This window comes from Arachis hypogaea, chromosome 18, assembly GCF_003086295.3.
Source record: "Arachis hypogaea cultivar Tifrunner chromosome 18, arahy.Tifrunner.gnm2.J5K5, whole genome shotgun sequence".
Classification (NCBI taxonomy): Eukaryota; Viridiplantae; Streptophyta; class Magnoliopsida; order Fabales; family Fabaceae; genus Arachis; species Arachis hypogaea.
Genome location: NC_092053.1, coordinates 41684186 through 41702107, shown reverse-complemented (window position 1 = coordinate 41702107; position 17922 = coordinate 41684186). Strand labels below are relative to the sequence as shown.

Sequence of the window (17922 nt, the reverse complement as noted above, 5' to 3'; positions counted from 1 at the left end):
ATTCAAATTGCAAATTAATTGGAAACTACAAGTGCCCACTAACAATTATCAATAGAAAATAACTCAAATAACACTATTACTCATAGAAAACATCAATGCACCAATAGGAATTCTAGATCTACAAAGTTCATAAAATGAGAAGAAAATGGGAAATAACAAGAAAATTCAAATTCAAACACAAGATCTAAACAAAATTATACTAGGGAATTCAAATTAAGTAATTGAAACTAAAATTAACAAAATCAATTCAGAATTTCAACAATGGAAGATCAAATCAAACTAGATCTAGAGAGAAATAAGAGTTTTTCTCTCTAGAACATGAGAACCCAAAAACTACCTAAACTATGTGTGTAAGGTGTAAAATGATTGATCCCCCCTTCCTCCATCAATTCCTAGGTCTTTTCTATGCAGAATCCAATTGGAATTGGGCCTGGAGCCTCCCAGAAATCGCCAACCACGATTTCCTTAATGAAGTCACGTGCTGGGCGTCACACGTGCGCATCGGTCACGCGTGCACGTCATTTGAGTTTTTTGAGCCATGCATACGCATCAATCATGCGTACGCGTCAGTCACTGTTGCGCCAATCCATGTGTGCGCGTTAGCCACGCGTGCACATCACCTCCAGTTTTCCAAAGCTCCATTCTTCATGTTCCTTCCACTTGTGCATGCTTCCTTTCCATCTTCTAGACCATTCTTGCCCTATAAATCCTGAATTCACTCAACAAACACATCACGGCATCAAATGGTAATAGAAGAAGATTAAAATATAGCATTTTTAAGGTAAAAGAAACATGTTTTCAACCATGAAGCAAAATTAGGAAGGAAACACAAAATCATGCAGTTTATATGAATAAGTGCGAAAAATATTGATAAACCCCCCCCCCCAAAATTCTACACAAGATAAACTACAAAATTGGGGTTTATGACATACCAAGTAATACCTCAGGTGAGTGAGGGTCGATCCCCCGAGGATTGATGGACTGAACAATAATGGTCGAATGACTCACTTAGTCAGGCAAGCAGAAAGTGGTGTTTTGGATTTTAAAATCATTAAATAGAAATTTAAAGAATAGAAAATGAAAACAGTAAGAGTAGTGTGAAATGTATAGGAGAAAACAGTTAAGGTTTCAGAGTTGTTTATTCATCCAGATTAAGTTTTCTTACTGATGAGCGGATAATTTATACCCTTTTTAGCATTATTTTTACATAGTTTTTAGTATGTTTTAGTTAGTTTTTGTTATATTTTTATTAGTTTTTATGCAAAAATCACATTTCTGGACTTTACTATGAGTTTGTGTGTTTTTCTGTGATTTCATGTATTTTCTGGCTGAAATTGAGGGACCTGAGCAAAAATCTTATTCAGAGGCTGAGAAAGGACTGCAGATGTTGTTAGATTCTGACCCTACTGCACTCGAAGTGGATTTTCTGGAGCTACAGAAGCTCAATTAGCGCGCTCTCAATTTCATTAGAAAGTAGACATCCTGGGCTTTCCAGCAATATATAATAGTCTATGTTAAACGCCCACCAAAGATTTCTGGCGTAAAACGCCAGAACTGGCACCAAAACTGGCGTAAAACGCCCAAAGTGGCACCCAAGCTGGCGTTTAACTCCAAGAATGGCCTATGCACGTGTAAAGCTCAAGGCTCAGCCCAAGCACACACCAAGTGGGCCTGGAAGTGGATTTCTGCACTATCTGCACTTAGTTACTTATTTTCTGTAAACCTAAGTTACTAGTTGAGTATAAAAACTACTTTTTTTGAGATTCATTTTGGTAAGGTGTGACTTTTGAAACCTCTTTTGGAGGCTGGCCTCACGGCCATTCCTAGACCTTTTTCGCTTATGTATTTTCTACGGTAGAGTTTCTACACCCCATAAATTAAGGTGTGGAGCTCTGTTGTTCTTCATGAATTAATGCAAGTACTATTGTTTTTCTTTCAATTCACGCCTACTTCTTCTCCAAGATATACTCTTGTTCTTAATTCAGTTAAGTCAGAATGAAGGGGTGACCTGTGACAATCACCCACTATCTTCGTTACTCGCTTAGCCAAGATCCGCATGCCTGACAACCACAAGCGGTATACATGATGTTCAACGTAGTCATTGGACGACAGCCGGAGTATATTCTCTTGGGTATCTAATACACGGACCGAGTCCGTGAGATTAGTATCTTCGTGGTATAGGCTAGAACCATTGACAGCATTCCTGAGATCCGAAAAGTCTAAACCTTGTCTGTGGTATTTCGAGTAGGATCTGGGAAGGGAGGACTGTGAAGAGCTTCAAACCTGCGAATGTTGGGCGTTGATGAGCGGATAATTTATACGCTTTTTGGTATTGTTCTTAGTATGTTTTAGTTAGTTTTTATTATATTTATATTAGTTTTTATTTAAAATTCACTTTTCTGGACTTTACTATGAGTTTGTGTATTTTTCTGTGATTTCAGGTATTTTCTGGCTGAAATTGAGGGACCTGAGCAAAAATCTGATTCAGAGGCTGAAAAAGGACTGCAGATGCTACTGGATTCTGACCTCTGATAAACCCATATTTCATGAGTTCTTTTGTGCTTAATTAGAGTGATTTATTCAACTCTTCACCTACTTATTCACATTAATTGCATGGTTTTACTTTCCCTTCCTTATTATGTCATATTGTGAAAAACATGTTTCCTAAGCTTTAAAAAATTAATTATTTTAATTACCTTTATTTCCATTCGATGTCGTGATTAGTGTGTTGAGTTGCTTCAGGTTTCCTAAGGCTGAATGACTTAAAGGATGAAAAAGGAAACATACAAAAATTGAAGGAGAAGGCAAAACGGAGCTTTAAGGAAACTGGTATCCACGTGATCGCATGGACGACGCGATCACGTGCCAGAAGCAAAGAAGCAGCGACGCGGCCACATGATTGACGCGACCGTGCGCCTTAAGCAGAACGCACATGACGCGGTCGCATGACTGACGTGACCGCGTGGAAAGGAAAAGTTCCAGATGACGCGACTGCGTGACCCACGCGGACGTGTGACAGAGGCCACGTATCAGAATTTACAGAATACGCCCCCAGCGATTTCTGAAGCCCTTTTTGGCCCAGATCCAAGCACAGAAAGCATAGATTAGAGGTTATAAAGTGGAGGAATGCATCCATTCAGGGGGAGCTCACATAATTTTAGTTTTCAATGATTTAGATTTAGTTGAGAGGGAGATCTTCTCCTCTCTCTCTTTTAGGATTTAGGATTTCTTCTTGTTTTAAGAGTGACTCTCAATCCAGGTTTTATATTTCTTTGTTTTAAACTTCCCTTTTACTCTATTTATTTATTTCAGTATCTGAGTTGGCTATTTACCTTTATAATTGGATCTATGAATTCTTTCATGTTACAGACAGTTATTTGAATTAATGATATTTGAGGTATTTTTAGTTTATGATTGTTCTCTTTGATTTAAGTTATCATTGCTTCCCATCTAAGGACGTTTTTATTATTTCAGCAATTTTACTTTTTTCCCCTTTTGGTCCTGGTTAAGAATTCAGTAACTTAACAGTTATTAAACTCAACGTAATTGATAATCGTTATCTTGCTAATTGAGCTGAACTTAAATAATCCCAACCTTTTCTTAGGAAATAATTAGGATTCAAAAGTCAATTTAATTAGTCCCTTGACTTTCCTTTGCCCTGGTAAAGGTTGACCAAGTGGAGTTTAGATTCAACTTTCATTATAGTTGAGAGAGATAACTAAGTTAGACATCTAATTTCCCTTATCTTGCCAAAAGTTATTTTACAGTTATTATTTATTTTTAATTGCCATTTAATTCACTCGTCATTTAAATTACTTGCTTCTCACCTTCTAAACCCCGATTATAACCTTTATAACCAATAATAAGAACATACTTCCTTGCAGTTCCTTGAGAAGATGACCCGAGGTTTGAATACTCGGTTAACAATTATTAAGGGGTTTCTTACTTGTGACACCCAAAACGTTTGTATGAAAGGACTTTTGAAGGTTTAGAAACTATACTTGCAACGAGGATTTATCCGCAAATTTCTAGTGAATTTACATCTAAATTGTTGAATTTAATTAAGAATTAATTATATTTTAGCCACTATGGATGCTATTTTGAGTTTTGTACAATACTGTTATTTTAGGTAGCATTTGGCGGAATTTGATGGAGTTTCTGCAGAGAAAGAGAAGAAGCCAAGGAGATGACCAGCGAATACCAACGCGGACGCATGGCTCACGCGACCGCGCGGAATGGAGGAAATCGCAATGACGCGATCGCGTGCCTGACGCGATCGCGTGGACTGGAATCTGCACAAATGACACGAACGCGTGGACAACGCGGATGCGTCACATGCGCCATGTGCAGAAAATGCAGAAAAATGCTGGGGGCGATTTCTGGGCTGTTTTAACTCAGTTTTCAGCCCAGAAAACACAGATTAAAAGCTGCAGAATAGACAAAACAAGTGGTCCCCACCCATCAACTGAAGATCTGTTAATTAATTCAAATTTAAATTCAAATCTTAAATTAGGAAAAGATATTACTTTAAGTTTAATTTTTAATATTAGATTTTAAATTTATTAGGATTAGTTATAAAAAGGGATCTCATGCCATCAGATTGGGGCGGTACATTTTTACCTGAATCCTTATTTTCTCTTTTCCATCAGCAACTAAACCTCCACTGTTAAGGTTAGGAGCTCTGTCTATTGTATGGATTGATAATATTATTTTTCTATTTTAATTAATGTTTTGATTTATATTTCAATAATTGTTTTCGTTCTTTATTTTATGAATTTGGGTGGAACGGAAGTATGATCCATGTTCTATTTGAGTTCTTGTAAAACTTGGAAAAGCTCTTTACTTGAACAATAGCTTGAAAACATATTATCCTGAATTTCTAATTGTTTGTATTTAACGGGATACGTGACATATAATCCCTTTATCTTTGAATAATTAGGATTCTTGTGGCATATAAACTAGGATTCGATCATCACCCTCTAATTGGAATTAATTGACCAAGGAATTGGCAGTTGATGAATTTTAGAGGAGACTAGGAAGGTCTAAGGAATTAGGGTCTAGTCATAAATAGTTTGCCATGAATTAAATCTTGCATAATTAAAATAGTTAATAAGAAAAGTCAATCCAGAAAATAGATAACTCTGAAGCCTTAACTGCCTTCTCTATATATTATTCCCAACTTAATTACTTGCCCTTCTTCAATATTTTTTATATTGTTTAATCTCTTTTATACTGCATCTCAACACCAATTTTTGTTTGTCTAACTAAGCCTATCAAACACTATTGTTGCTTAGTCCATCAATCCTCGTGGGATCGACCCTTACTCACGTAAGGTATTACTTGGTACGACCCGGTGCACTTGCCGGTTAGTAAGTGTGGTTGTAAAATACTGCACCAAGTTTTTGGTGCCATTGCCGGGGATTGATTGTGATTAACAACTACTCGTTGTTTGATTGCTTAGATTAGATAATTTTTTTATTTTTTTTATTATTATTAATCTTTATTTTTTTATTTTATTTTGCATTTTTTTACGATTATTTTTTTTCTTTTTTCTTCTCTTTACGTTTATTTTTCTTTTTTCTTTTTTTATTTTCCCTTTCGTTTATGTTATCTCCCCCCCCCCCTTTCCGTACTTTTTTTTCTTTTATAAAAAAAATTATATTTAAATAAATAAAATAGCACAAAAAAAATTTATTATTTCTGAATTTAAGTTTGGTGTTACTCAGTTAATGTTATTTTAATTTTTCTGTTTATTTTTTTTTTAAATTTTCGAATTTTTTTAGTTATTTATTTAGTATTTTTATTATTTTACACAGGTTACCTCACAGGGACTTCTCTGCACTCTGACGTAGAGAGTCCCATTTTTTCTTGTTTTCTGCTTGTGTATGCGCAGGAATAGAGACAAAGAACATCTCTTAGACTTTGATCCTGAACCTGAAAGAACTTTCAGGCAGCGTTTACAACAAGCAAGACTTTGCAAGGCTGCAGAATCCACTATGGCAAATAATAATGCTAATGCCAATGTGGTAAATCCGAATGGGGATGATCAACAGAGGAGAGTGCTTGGCTCTTATTCTGCCCCTACTGCGGATCTTTATGGAAAAAGTATTGTGGTGCCTCCTATAACTGCAAACAACTTTGAGTTGAAGCCACAACTGGCCACCCTGGTGCAGCAAAACTGCCAGTATCATGGACTTTCTCATGAAGATCCAAATCAGTTCATATCTAATTTTCTGCAGATATGTGATACTGTGAAGACAAATGGAGTGAATCCAGAGGTGTACAGACTCATGCTTTTCCCGTTTGCTCTGAGGGATAAAGCAAAGCTATGGCTAGATTCCCAACCAAAGGAGAGTCTGAATACTTGGGAAAAGGTCGTTACTGAATTTCTCACTAAATTTTTCCCACCAAAGAAGCTGACTAAGCTTAGGTTGGAGGTTCAGACTTTCAGACAGAAGAAGGGTGAAACTCTTTATGAAGCTTGGGAGAGATACAAGCTGCTGACTAGGCAATGCCCTCCAGACATGTTCTCCAAATGGACCCAACTAGATATCTTTTATGAAGGCTTAGGTGAGATGTCCAAGATGAGCTTAGATACTTCTGCAGGCGGTTCATTGCACAAGAAGAAGACACCAGAGGAGACTATTGAGCTGATTGAATTAGTTGCAAGTAACCAATATCTCTACTCATCTAACAGGAATCCTGTTAACTCTGAGACCTCTCAGAAGAGAGGCGTGTTGGAAGTAGAAGCTATTAATGCTCTTCTTGCTCAGAACAAGCTTATGTCTTAGCAGATAAATCTACTTACTCAACAGATGGGTGGCATGCAAGTCTCAGCTATCAACACTCAAAATCCACCCCAAGATACCTCCTATGACATGACAGGTAACTTTATGCAAAATGATAATTATGATTATGCTCAACCTTCTTCTGAACAGGTGAATTACATGGGGAGTGGCTATAGGAATCCCAACAATGATCCATATTCTAAGACATACAACCAGGGATGGAGGAATCACCCAAATTTTGGATGGAGGGACCAACCTCAGAGACCCCAGAACGTCAACAATAGTTCTCAGGGCGGTTTCCAGCAGAACAATGATTTGGAAGCAATATTGACAGGTTTTAGACAGGAAACCAGAGCATCCATCAAGAACCTGGAAATTTAAATGGGTCAATTAGCCACAAAGGTCAATGAAATTGATCAGAGGACCACTAATAACCTTCCTGGTAACACAATTCCAAATCCAAGAGAGGAATGCAAGGCTATCACCATAATAAGTGAACAAGTGGCAAGTGCGGAAGCACAATTTATGCAGGAAACCAAGGCCTCCATTAGAAACTTAGAAGTGCTAGTGGGCCAACTGAGCAAGCAAATACTTGAGAGGTCTACAAGTACAGTTCAAGGTGATACAGTGGTGAACCCAGGAGAAGATTGCAAGGGTATTCAATTAAGAAGTGGTAAAGTAGCTGGCTCTGAGACTAAGGCCAATGAAGAGCTAGTTGAAAAGGAAGCTCCAGAGGAGAAGAAGGAAGAAGTAGAATACGCCCCTCCAAAGCGTGCGGACAACCCATTCCCAGACTCTCTTGACACTTATCCTACTTTGCCAAAGGCTCCTAAATACAAGCCTAAAATGCCATATCCTCAGAGACTTCAAAAGGAGACCAAGGACAAACAGTTCTCAAAGTTCTTGGAAATCTTCAGAAAGTTACAAATCAATATTCCTTTTGCTGAGGTCTTGGAGCAAATGCCTATCTCTGTCAAGTTCATGAAGGAGCTGTTGTCAAAGAAAAAGCATTTAAAGAGAGATGAAACAGTAGTCCTGACTAAGGAATGTAGTGCTGTAATTTAGAATAACTTGCCAAGAAAGATGCCAGATCCAGGGAGCTTTCAAATTCCATGCACTATTGGGAGCACAACCTTTGAGAAAGCTTTATGTGATCTGGGAGCAAGCATCAATTTAATGCCCTTGTCTGTGATGAAGAAGCTGCAAATCCAAGAGGCACAACCCACAAAGATAGCATTACAGATGGCAGACAAATCTATGAAGACTGCATACGGATTAGTGGAAAACATCTTGGTTAAAGTGGGTAAGTTCTTTCTCCCAGCAGACTTTGTGATTCTTGACACAGGGGAGGATGAGAATGCCTCTATAATTCTAGGAAGACCATTCCTAGCCACTGGAAGAGCTCTGATTGATGTAGAAGTGGGTGAATTAGTGCTTAGAGTGCATAATGAGCAACTGATCTTTCATGTCTTCAAAGATGTGCATTCAACAGGTGAAGAAGAGAGGTGCATGCAGGTTGAGTTTATTGATCCAAACCTTCAAGAACCCCCTGATGATGCACAGCAGAATTTGCAACTTAAACCTCCTGTGGTGACAACCGATAAAATTCTGCCTGACATCAAACCTAAGTTTGGTGTTGAAACTGCATCATCCACCAAGGAGGAGGTCCCCAAAAAGAAAAAAATACCCAGAGGATGGAGAAACAAAAAGATCCCCACTGAAGGTTTCTCCCCAGGAATGAAGGTGGTGTTGACCAGCAATCCAGCATGGGTTTATACAGTAATCAAAATCCTCTCTCTGGAGCATATTGAGCTACGTTATGGAGACACAGGAAAGAAGTTCAAAGTAAGGGGTGAAGAGCTGAGCCCCTATGATCCTCCTCCTTAGAGGAGCTGACCGTCAAGCTAGTGACGATAAAGAAGCGCTTGTCGGGAGGCAACCCAATAATTTCGTATCCTTAGCTATTTTTAGTAGTAGTAGATTTTTTAGTTATTTTATTTTGTTTTTTGAGTTCTTACTAATTTTCTGATCATGCAGCTACGTTCTTCCAGGAACCGAACACCTCAAGCTATAATTAAAAAAAAAAGCACCCGACGCGCCAGCGTCGCTGACGCGAACGCCTCATCTAAGGGTGCAAGAAAAAAATAAAAAGTTACAGAGAGTTGCGCGGGAGTGGCGCCAGAATGGAGCCTTTCGCACAAACGATCCCACGTGATCGCGTACCTCACGCGTTCGCCTCGTTTGTGATTTTCGCCATTCACGCGGTCGCGTCACCGACGCGATCGCGTGACCTGCAAATTCGACGTAAAAGAGCGTTTGGGCAGAGAGTTGTGCCAACTTGGGGCAAGAAGTGTGCTAAAAGCACAAATTTGGTCACGCGAACGCGTGACTGACGCGTTCGCGTCAGTAGCATATATGGCCATCTACGCGAATGCGTGCCTGACGCTATCGCGTCATTATGAAGAATGCGCGACGTACGCGATCGCGTGCTGCACGCGAACGCGTCACTTGCGCCGCCCAGTTTTCTTTCTTCCTCTCCCAATCCTAATTCTCTCTTGTTCTCTTATCCTTTTATTTTTTCTTTCATTTTAATATTTGTCTCTTCTATTTTCATTCATTCTTTGCTTGAGGACAAGCAAACCTTTAAGTTTGGTGTTGACGCTGCGCTTATAGGTTTTCTAGTACAAAAGGGAGGCGAATCATCATTGCGAAGGAGCACAACCTAAAGAATAAAGCGACCGCTAGGATAATTAAGGTGGTTGAGTTCCTTTCATTTTTTATTCCTCCCCTCTTTTTCTATGTTATGTTCCGGTTTCCTATTATTTTGCTTTGTTTGCTGCATGATCCTTTATTAGTTAGAATCTTAGGACTAGTTTAGTTCTCCCTATCTCTTTAATTCTGAAAAGATGTCTCATGTGTTACTCACTGAGCTTAAATTCAAATAAAAAATACAGGAGTGATATATTGCATGAGAAAGTGGGTCTATATTGAATAATAGTCTTATTTACTTAAATATGGTGGTATTTTCTGTGATTCTGAATGCATGACATGAACAGTGCATAATTTTTGATAGTGAAGTTATGAATGTTAAAATTGTTGGCTCTTGAAAGAATGATGAAAAAGAAAAATGTTATTGATAATCTGAAAAATCATAAAATTGATTCTTAAAGCAAGAAAAAGCAGTGAAAAACACAAAGCTTGCGAAAAAAATTAAAATTAATAAAATAAAGAAAAAAAATAAAAAGAAAAAGCAAGCAAAAAAAGCCAATAACTGATGTGCATAAACTGGATATGCTACGATTTAGGAAATTGCACGATCGGCAAAATTCCTTCTGGCAAGTGCACCGGTTATCGTCAAGTAAAAACTCACAATAGAGTGAGGTCGAATCCCACAAGGATTGGTTGAGTGAGCAATTCGGATTAGAAGTATGTTCTAGTTGAGCGGAATCAAGATTTAGATGAGAATTGCGGAATGTAAAATTGCATGAATTAAAGAGCGAGAAGCTAAATTGCTGAAATTAAAAGGGATGGGGGTGATTGCATGAATTTAATTGCCGAATGTAAAGAGAAAGTGGTAAATCAGAAATGGGGAGTTCATTGGGTGTTAGGAGATATTGAGATCTCCGAATCAAAACAACTTTTATCTCTTCCTCAACCAATGCATTCATTGAATTTTGCTTGGCAATCTTATATGATTGGATCCCAATCCCTTGGCTCACCAATTCTCTCTAAAAACAAACAAATTCCCAATCCCTTGGTTTAAATGTTCATAAGAAGAGATGATGCTCGATCACTGATTATACCACACAGTTTCATGAACCACAATTTGGTAGGATTACATGTCACAATATCCATCCAAACCCCAATCCAATTCACTGTGAGAAAGCTTCTCTAGCATGAATCCTCCATTCCTTTCCCAAGGTTCCGAAGGATTCCAATTATGGGTAGTTTCTTTCCCAAGACAACGACCCAATGGAATTAGATCGAGAAGCTTTCTAACAAAATTCAAGAGAAAAGATTGAAGAAGAAGATAAAACTATTATTGATTCATTGAATTACAATAGAGCTCCCTAACCCAATGAAAGGGGTTTAGTGAGTCATAGCTCTGAATTCAATTACAAACTTAAAAGAAAATGATCCAAAGTTCTTTGTGTGTAAAAACTCCCTTTACTAACTTAAATTCTATCCTATTTATACACTTTCTAAATTGAGCTTCTGTTGTGTTTCTTGGGCTTTGAGGCCTTTCCCTGATTTCCTTTTGCTTTGGGTTTATGGTCCATAATCCTGCTGAGGCTGTGATCCAATTCTGTAACATTCATTGAGCAAACTTAGTGATAAACAAGTAATGACACAAGACTCAACAAATTAAAGCTCCAGACTCATCAATTCTTCAGGCCCAATCCCATAAACATGATATTCAATTGGGTTTCATACCATAATACGTTTAAGTTAATGTTTGTGCTCAAATGCTAACTTAAACTTCAATATATTTGGCCCAGAAACCCCTTTCAAAAAGTGGCGTTTAAGTTGAAGTTTAAGTTTCAGTTTAAGGTTAAACTGAAACTTAAACGTGGAAATTGAAGAAAGCAACCCAGGAGTGTGAAATGTCGAACACGTTTAAGCTTCAGTTTAAGGTTAAACTGAAGCTTAAACGTGGAAATGAAGAAAGCAACCCTGGAGGAGCAATTGGGTCGAACACGTTTAAGCTTCAGTTTAAGGTTAAACTGAAGCTTAAACGTGGAAATGAGAAAGCAACCCTGGAGGAGAGAAATAGTCGAACACGTTTAAGCTCCAGTTTAAGGTTAAACTGGAGCTTAAACGTGGAATGCTCCTGGTGCCTTTCTTACTTCTGGCGTTTAACCTCCAGTTTAAGGTTAAACTGGAGGTTAAACGTGGAAATGCTTCCTGGTGAGAATTGTGTCGAACACGTTTAAGCTCCAGTTTAAGGTTAAACTAGAGCTTAAACGTGGAAATGCTCCCTTGGTGAAATTCTCATTCTGGCGTTTAACTTCCAGTTTAAGGTTAAACTGGAGGTTAAACGCCAGTTCCAGCATTTCTTAACCTTCATGATTCTGGCGTTTAAGCTCCAGTTTAAGCTTAAACTGGAACTTAAACTCCACATGTGATATTCAAGCTTCCTTTATTGATTTTGTTGCTTCCTTGCCTAGCCTCTTCTTCCCTGAAATCATCCAAACAATTGCATCAAAGTCTTGCAAAATTTCATGAGAAATCTTCCATTCATAGCATTCAAGTAATATAACTAAAAACTCATGGAATTTGCATCAAAATCATACTGTTTGGATGGTTCATTGCTTTGTTATTCATTTAACCATTCTTGGTTACTTTAAGCTCAAGAAAATGCATAAAACAACTAAAACTAACAGAAAAATGCTAGTGAAACTAGCCTAAGATGCCTTGGCATCACAACACCAAACTTAATACTTGCTTGTCCCTAAGCAAGTCCTGAGTTATTTGAGAAGAAAGTATGAAACAGAAAGCAATTACATTGGCTATATTAGCAAGCATTTGAAGTTCATCAGAAGGGTTTTATGCAGAAAGTTGCAGTATCACTTTTTCATTCTTATCAGGTAAGATTATCACTTTTTCATTGCATCCATCAAACACTGCTATGGCCTCTTGTTATTCTTATGTCCTTGGCACTTTTCTCTTCTTTGTTTTTCTTTTCTTTTTCTTAGAGCTCCTTTGCTCCTTGTTTGCTTAGTGTCATGTGTTGCACAAGCCTTTGGCATTTTCTTTTTCTTATCAGTGCACTACACATATCCACTCCAGGCATTTTAGTTCACATTTCTTCTTGAGACATTGGTGCCCAGCACCTCTTTGTGTGACTAAATGTTTTGTATTTAGGTTGCTCTTGATAATGGACTTTTGGTTGATAATCCCGGGTTAGTTAACCCAAGTTACCAAGTGTTGAAACACTCCTCAGAACCTATTCATCCAAGCATATCCTTAATACATAAACACCACAGGCATTTGTCTCAGAAGTTCAAACCATTGGTGCCTAGCTTATTTTCTCAATTTTTTTTTTTTTGCTTTTTGGTTGCCCTTTTTCAGTGGCTTTTTCTTCTTCTTTTTCTTTCTTTTTCATGGCCAAAGACATTTATTCATCAAGATCCATAGACAGTTTTCAATTTCTACACAAAAAATGATAATTCTACACTCTATTTCCAGTGATCTGACTAAACAATCAAGCATGCATACCACCACTTAATTCTACTTGATTTGTCACTAATTGAGCCAAGTTACTTTTGTTCAAACTTTTCTTTTATTTTTGAAAACAGAACAAGCATGGCAAGCATTTGTTTAAGAAGGTAAAGTTATATCCAAACATCTAGGCATTCACTTTATTCAAAGCAATAAACAGACAAACATACTAGAACTTCACATTCCAGAAAAATTCAACAATTACAGTTTAAACCAGAACAAGCATGCTTTTGTTTGCCCTTTTTAAAGAATTGTCAAGGAACAACACCAGCTTGTGAAATTCCTTGTTTTCTCTTTGTTGCCAGGAAACAATTTGATTTCTCCTTCTTCTCCTAGTTGTTGCTTCATGCTTTAAGATCCTTGTTTCCTTTCCTGCAAAGAGTGATGAAGTTGCTTGCTTCTCAAGCACTTGAGTGGTTAGCTCAACTATGTATGGGTAAGTGTCTGAGTCTTAAGTTGGTGTGTGAACACCAAACTTAGTCTCCTACTTACTTCTCTGTTCTTTGAATCCTTGAGTTCTCCTTGGAATGAAGTTGCTGCTAAGGATTTTAAGCATTTCTGTGATTGCTTAGAATGGTTGTTCCTTTCATATAATTCAAAGGTTGTTGTGTTCAGTTGATCTTTATGGTGGAACACCAAACTTAGAGTCACACATTCCCCTTTGAATTATTGATCCACGAATTCATTGTTTGGTGTGAAACACCAAACTTAATTCTTTGCAATGCACAGAAACTACTTCACCCTTTTTATTGAAACAAATAAAAGAAACAGCAAAGGGGTATTACCTCAGGTTGGGTTGCCTCCCAACAAGCGCTTCTTTAACGTCACTAGCTTGACAGTTGTCCCTTGTTAGGGTGGATTGTAGTGCTTGATGTCTTCTCCTCTCACTATGAAAACGTCCCCATTTGATTCCTTCATGACTTCTAAATGTTCCATAGAAAGAACTTTCCTGATTGTGAACACTTGAGGGAGCTGGGAAGGAATGGTTTTGAGGCCAGGTGGGATTGGCAGATAATGACTTGATATCACTTTATCTCCCGGAGAGAAACCTTCAGTGGGAATTTTCTTGTTTCTCCACCCTCTTGGCAATTTCTTTACAATTCTTCCCCTTCTCTTGATGATTTCTTCATTGACCCTTATGCCAGGAGGATCCTTCTGATCTGTTTCTATTGATTCTTGTGGCTTTAACTCTTGCAATTCTTGTTTGCCTTCCAAGGACTGTTTCAGAGTTTCAGTTGCTGGATTGCTTTCCTCCAAACACAGATGGCTACTATCATCCTTAGGCTTTTCAGGTTCTGGTTCAGGCTCAGATGCAGGTTTGAAAACATTGAAAATGAGCTGTTCATCATGTATTCTCAAGATTAGCTCTCCTTGTTCTACATCTATGAGCGCTCTAGCAGTGGCTAGAAATGGCCTTCCCAGAATGATAGGGTGTAGGTAGCTTTCCTCCATGTCCAAAATGACAAAGTCTGTGGGGAAGAAATAATTTCCCACTTTCACCAGCACATTTTCTACTACCCCTTCATCTTGCTTCTGAGTTTTGTCAGCCAGTTGTATGATTACATCAGTGGATCTCACCTCATTCAGTTGTAGCCTCTTCATAAGAGTCAGAGGCATCACATTTATGCTAGCTCCTAGATCACAGAATCCTCTGTCAATTTTTGTTTCCCCTATGATGCAGGGGATATGAAAACTTCCTGGGTCTGTTTTCTTAGAGATTATGTCCTTCTTGATGAGGGCACTGCATTCTTTGTTCATTATTACAGTTTGTCCTCCCTTCAAAACTCTTTTCTTGCTCAGCAATTCTTTTAAATACTTGATATGTGTAGGCATCTGCTGGAGAATCTCAAGAAAGGGCATATTGATATGGAGAGACTTAAATGTCTCTAAAAACTTTGAATAGGTTTTCCCTTTTTCACCTCCTCCTAACCTCTGAGGAAATGGTGCTTTTGGTTGGTATGTTTCCAGCATGCCTTTTTGCAGTTCCTTGGCTTGCTCAGTTTCACTTTCCTGCTTAGCTTCTTCCACACCTTCCTTCAAGATTTCTGGCTCCTGTTCTGAGGGTCTGATTCCTTCTTCTTCTGAGACTTCCTTCAATATGGTGATGGCCTTGTATTCTTCCTATCTCACTCCCTTTTGTTCCCCTTTAGGATTCTTTTCTGTGTCACTAGGGAACACTGCAGTTGACTTGGGGGCCTGTTGAGATAGCTCTCCTACTTGAGACTCCATCCTCTTGAGTTTTTCACCATGGTTCCTTAAGGTAGATCTCACATCATCCCTAAAGCTTTTCAACTCACTTATGTCCTGACCCATGGTTGCAAGCATTCCTTCTATCCTGTTTAATTGATCTTGAAATTGTTAGTTCGGATTAGGTTGGGTAGGTTGATTATTTTGGCCATGATATGATGGTTGGGAGTAAGTGTTTTGTGTGGCTTGGTATGATCTTTGGTTGGAGTTTTGGTATGTGGAATTGTTATGTTGGTTATGGTTGTAAGGTTTGTGGTTTTGTGGTTGGGTTTGTTGGTTCCCCCACCCAAAGTTTGGGTGGTTTTTCCATCCTGGGTTGAAAGTGTTGGAATGTGGATCATATGATTGCCTTTGTTGGTTTCCCACATAGTTGGCCTCTTCCCAATCACCTCCTTCAGTGCTTACTTCCTCTTGATCTTGTGTGTGTATTGCAGCCACTTGCTTTGTTTCTAATTTCCTGGTGAGCTCTGCTAGTTGCTTGGCAAACACCTTGTTTTGGGCTAAAATTGTATCAACATGGTTCAGCTCCATGACTCCCTTAGTGTTGTGTCTCTCTGAAGCGTAGTAATACTCATTCTCAGCCACTGTCTCAATCACTTCAATGGCTTCTTCCACAGTCTTTTTCCTGTTCAATGAACCTCCTGATGAATGGTCTACAGCCTTCCTTGATTCATAAGAACGTCCATCATAGAAAATATGCAATTGCACCCAGTCATGGAACATGTCTGGTGGGCATTTCCTTGTCAAATCCTTGAATCTCTCCCATGCCTCGTAGAGAGTTTCACCATCTTGTTGTCTAAAAGTCTGAACCTCAGATCGAAGCCTATTGACCTTTTGTGGGGGGTAGAAACGTGCCAGAAACTTGCTTTCCACCTCATCCCAGGTTGTTAGACTCCCCCTTGAGAATGATTCCAGCCACTTAGCTGCCTTGTCCCTAAGTGAAAATGGGAACAAGAGCAGTTTATAGGTATCTTCCTAGACTCTATTGGACTTCACAGTGTCGCAAATTCTCAGGAATTTTGTGAGATGTTGGTTTGGATCTTCATTAGCACTCCCACCAAATGAACAATGATCCTCCACAAGTGATATTAGCTGTGGTTTGAGTTCAAAATTGTTGGCCTGAATGGGTGGTTTCTGAATGCTGCTACCACAATTCCCAGAGGTTGGGTTTATGTATGAACTAAGAACCCTCCTCTCAGGAATGGCATTGTTTCCATCAGTCCTCTCATGATTGTGAACTTCTCTATCCATGTTGAGATCTAAAGCTTCCTCAAAATTGTCCTCAGATTCTCCTTCAGATTCCTCTTCTCTCAGTACTCTCTTCCCTCTTGCTTCCCTTCTAAGTCTATGAAGGGTCCTCTCTGGTTCGGTATATGGAGGAGTTGATGTCTCTCCTCTCCTACCTGTCATACAAGAACTCAGCACAGGCACCAAACAAGTGAAATACTCTTGGTTAATGGAAGAGTATGGTTAGAGCAGTTGAGGAATTAATTCAAATAGTTAGTGAGTCAGTGAGTTAGTTGCTTGAATTTAAAGGCATAAAGAAAGAAAGCATGTAACAGAGTGCAGAAATTAAAATTCAACAAGTAACTTGAACTGAATTAACAAAGCAAGAAAAATGCTCAATCTAGTTAACTTCCAATTTGAGAATTGTCAATCGAAAACCAATCCCCGGCAACGGCGCCATAAACTTGATGTGCATAAACTGGATATGCTACGATTTAGGAAATTGCACGATCGGCAAAATTCCTTCCGGCAAGTGCACCGGTTATCGTCAAGTAAAAACTCACAATAGAGTGAGGTCGAATCCCACAAGGATTGGTTGAGTGAGCAATTCGGATTAGAAGTATGTTCTAGTTGAGCGGAATCAAGATTTAGATGAGAATTGCGGAATGTAAAATTGCATGAATTAAAGAGCGAGAAGCTAAATTGCTGAAATTAAAAGGGATGGGGGTGATTGCATGAATTTAATTGCCGAATGTAAAGAGAAAGTGGTAAATCAGAAATGGGGAGTTCATTGGGTGTTAGGAGATATTGAGATCTCCGAATCAAAACAACTTTTATCTCTTCCTCAACCAATGCATTCATTGAATTTTGCTTGGCAATCTTATATGATTGGATCCCAATCCCTTGGCTCACCAATTCTCTCTAAAAACAAACAAATTCCCAATCCCTTGGTTTAAATGTTCATAAGAAGAGATGATGCTCGATCACTGATTATACCACACAGTTTCATGAACCACAATTTGGTAGGATTACATGTCACAATATCCATCCAAACCCCAATCCAATTCACTGTGAGAAAGCTTCTCTAGCATGAATCCTCCATTCCTTTCCCAAGGTTCCGAAGGATTCCAATTATGGGTAGTTTCTTTCCCAAGACAACGACCCAATGGAATTAGATCGAGAAGCTTTCTAACAAAATTCAAGAGAAAAGATTGAAGAAGAAGATAAAACTATTATTGATTCATTGAATTACAATAGAGCTCCCTAACCCAATGAAAGGGGTTTAGTGAGTCATAGCTCTGAATTCAATTACAAACTTAAAAGAAAATGATCCAAAGTTCTTTGTGTGTAAAAACTCCCTTTACTAACTTAAATTCTATCCTATTTATACACTTTCTAAATTGAGCTTCTGTTGTGTTTCTTGGGCTTTGAGGCCTTT

At 38.5% G+C, this 17922-nt stretch overlaps 2 non-coding genes across 2 annotated transcripts; one reads left to right on the top strand and one right to left on the bottom strand.

Moving 5' to 3' along the window:
- Nucleotides 1-6423: 6423 nt before the first annotated feature.
- LOC112774170 (small nucleolar RNA R71) lies at nucleotides 6424-6529 on the bottom strand. The gene has a single exon (XR_003188670.1). It is a non-coding gene; the product is annotated as a small nucleolar RNA R71 (small nucleolar RNA).
- Nucleotides 6530-15978: 9449 nt separating this feature from the next.
- Nucleotides 15979-16082, top strand: LOC112773787 (small nucleolar RNA R71). Its single transcript, XR_003188317.1, has one exon. It is a non-coding gene; the product is annotated as a small nucleolar RNA R71 (small nucleolar RNA).
- The last annotated feature ends 1840 nt before the right edge of the window (nucleotides 16083-17922 follow it).